This window comes from Magnolia sinica, chromosome 5 (assembly GCF_029962835.1).
Source record: "Magnolia sinica isolate HGM2019 chromosome 5, MsV1, whole genome shotgun sequence".
Taxonomy (NCBI): Eukaryota; Viridiplantae; Streptophyta; class Magnoliopsida; order Magnoliales; family Magnoliaceae; genus Magnolia; species Magnolia sinica.
The window spans coordinates 25,744,086-25,746,962 of NC_080577.1; the positions used below are offsets into that span (position 1 = coordinate 25,744,086).

A 2,877-nucleotide genomic window follows, 5' to 3' on the forward strand; every position below is an offset into this window, starting at 1 on the left:
CCTTGAATTTTAGCCACAATAGGTCAGTGTGATATTTAAGCTGTTGATGATCAATGGTGGCCCCACCAGATGAATGGTCCAGAGTAGATGGGAGGGAGAGTGTAATACTTTCCTCCACCACTGAAATCATTTCTACTTTGTTCATAAAAACCTTGCTGGGCTTGCTTGCATTGACTCGATTTAGTCACTTAGGGTGTGTTTGGATGCACTACTGAATTGGATTGCAACTGTTCATCTAATATAGTGGAAACTAAATCATGATTTTGTTTGTCCTTAGGATTCATATTCAGAGTATGGATTCCAAATTGCAAGTACATCAATGCAATTGCAATTTGAGTGCTATCTTCCTCACTGTTTGTTTAGGTGGAAAACTGTGGACAAGCTCAGGAATTCCGCCAATGTGACTCCTTGTAGAATAAGCTTATTCTACAAGTACTGCACGCGGGTCCCACAGGACCTGTGTATGACTCTGACCTGTCCAACAGGTTTGCCTTACCATAAAAGTTGGTTGCCCCTAAAATTACACTGATCCAACCATCATGTGGAAAATTTGGAGGATTTTGGATGGTTGTCCCTTGTTTTTCATATGGTGTGGCCCACCTAGTGATTGTATAGGCTTGATTTTTTGGGCATTTTGTCATCACACTTTGTAATTATCAAGTTGGATGGTGTACACACAACATGGTAAACTGCACCAGTCAAAAAATGGATGACTTTCCAAACACTTCTAAATTCACATGGTAGCCCATGTGATGGCTGGATCCACTTAATTTTTGGAGCATTCAACTCTCATGGTGGGGAGACTTGATGGATAGCTTCTATGCCATACTCACACCCCGACTGGCCTCACACGGCCTCACACGGCCTCACAGGGCAACACATGTAAAATAAATTTATTCTATAAAAACTTACTAAGGAATTGGGCTCTTAAGAAAAAAAGAAAAAAAGAAGAAAAAAAAGAACTACTAAATGTAGATTTAGATAGTTGTCAAAGATATTCTTTTTTTTTTTTCTCCCACACATGCACCCACCCATGCACACACACCCCACATGGGCACTTGAACCCATGACTTCAGTGTTGCAATGCAGATTTCTACGGTTATGAGAGACTTGTTGTTTGACCATGGAACTTTTACCATTACCCTGAAAAAGAGGATTCCATAGAGGTTCTTCATTTCCATATTTTTAGATTGGATCTATCCAAACAAGAAGTGAAATTAGTTTATCTAGGTCTAGAAATCTAGGCCTAGTTTTGTTAGTTTTAAAATGTAGAGATATAACAAAAATTTTAAAAACGGAAATAATAGAGAATAATATGGAGAGTTTAGGCACGTTAATGTCGTTGTCTTAAAGACAGATTTGCCCCCACAGAAAGATCCTTGATGTATTGAGTTGAAGCAAATCTATTTCTGAGATACAACTACTTTCCTCCAAGATGAATGACTTCAATTAGGTGTACTCATGGCTTCAGCCACACGAACTCAAGAATGCTTGTATTGATTTGCCGGAACAGAAGTTGCAGATAGAAGCTACAAGAAATGCAGAGAGATGAGAGATTTTTTCAAATATATAAACAATAATTATGGGAAGCCTTTATAAAGAAAAATGTAGATATTAGGTACGTACATGACGGCTCTTTGTTGTCATGTGTATGAGTAGGATAAAATATACTCAGAGAAAATAAAAGTGCCCGATCAAAGGCACCACTCCGCATCGCACCTCGCCATGACTGTGGCCCATATGTGCGTGCGAGGTTGTTCCCATGGCATATCCTTAAAGGATTAATAAAGAAATTTTTTTTAATATAAAGGCTTAGTTTCCTATCTTCTTTTTAATGTGGGACAAAATTAAACACAATTAAGACAAGTGAGTTTAGAAAATGTAAAAATAAAATTTCTAGATTTTTCAAAACTTAAAAAAAAAAAAAAAAAAAAATTATTTATTATTTTTTATTCTAACAATCCTCCACAATTTGAAAATTCAGGAAAAATGATGAAGATAGTCAAATAGAAAATCAATTGGGCAAATCAGTGAAATGAAGTACATCATTAAATATATCTTAAAAAATTGAACATTGCATAGTGTAAACATGTCTGGTTTGTTGGGATGTAGTAATAGTGTTTTAAAGTAACCCTCCATGATAACAACCCATACACGTTACACGCACTACAATTCAGAGCAACTTAAATTTCTTAAGTTTAGCATGTTTTGGCCATGTGCTTTATTTTAGTTTCATAGGTGTTTAGAGAATGTCCCAATTCTCATAGGTAGCGGTCTCACTTTTACACCCATATAGGTGAGCCCATTAGGGGTGTACCTGCAGCTAGACATTCCATTGTATCACAGCTATGGAACTTATTAAGGACAGTCCAACTTTTTTCGCTACAGGTCATGTCACTGCTACACCATAGGAATGGGCTCTTCTATTGTGTCATTCTCTAGCCCTCCTACTTATAGGTTTCAAGGGTTCTTCTATTGTTTCATCCTCCACATCAATCCTTATGTCTGAATCTACAACTTCCATGGAAGAAGCAGCCTTGGATTTAGTTGAAAAACTATTTTCAAAGAATTTGGTATATAAGGATTTAATGATAGAATTGGCATCAATATGATTATAAGACTTTAAAACTAAGAATCTATAAGCCTTGTTATTTTGTGCATAGTTTATAAATGCACAATAAAGTGTTTTATCTTCTAATTTTGTTATCTTGAGTAAATGTAGTCCCACCTTGGTTAGGCACCTTATACTTTAAGATACCTTAGATTTGGAGTTTCATTTTTTTACAATTCATAGAAAGTTTTATCAGAATACTTATGAGGTACACAATGTAGAATATGACATGCAGTAAAGAGGGGTTTCTCTCCATAGATTAAAGT

The 2,877-nt window shown here is 36.0% G+C and overlaps 1 long non-coding RNA gene across 1 annotated transcript; it reads right to left on the reverse strand.

Annotated features, from left to right (window-relative positions):
* Positions 1–1,206: 1,206 nt before the first annotated feature.
* On the reverse strand, positions 1,207–1,707 carry LOC131247261 (uncharacterized). The gene is made up of 2 exons (XR_009171582.1): positions 1,627–1,707; positions 1,207–1,529 (listed from the first exon to the last, which is right to left on the reverse strand). It is a non-coding gene; the product is annotated as an uncharacterized LOC131247261 (long non-coding RNA).
* Positions 1,708–2,877: the final 1,170 nt, after the last annotated feature.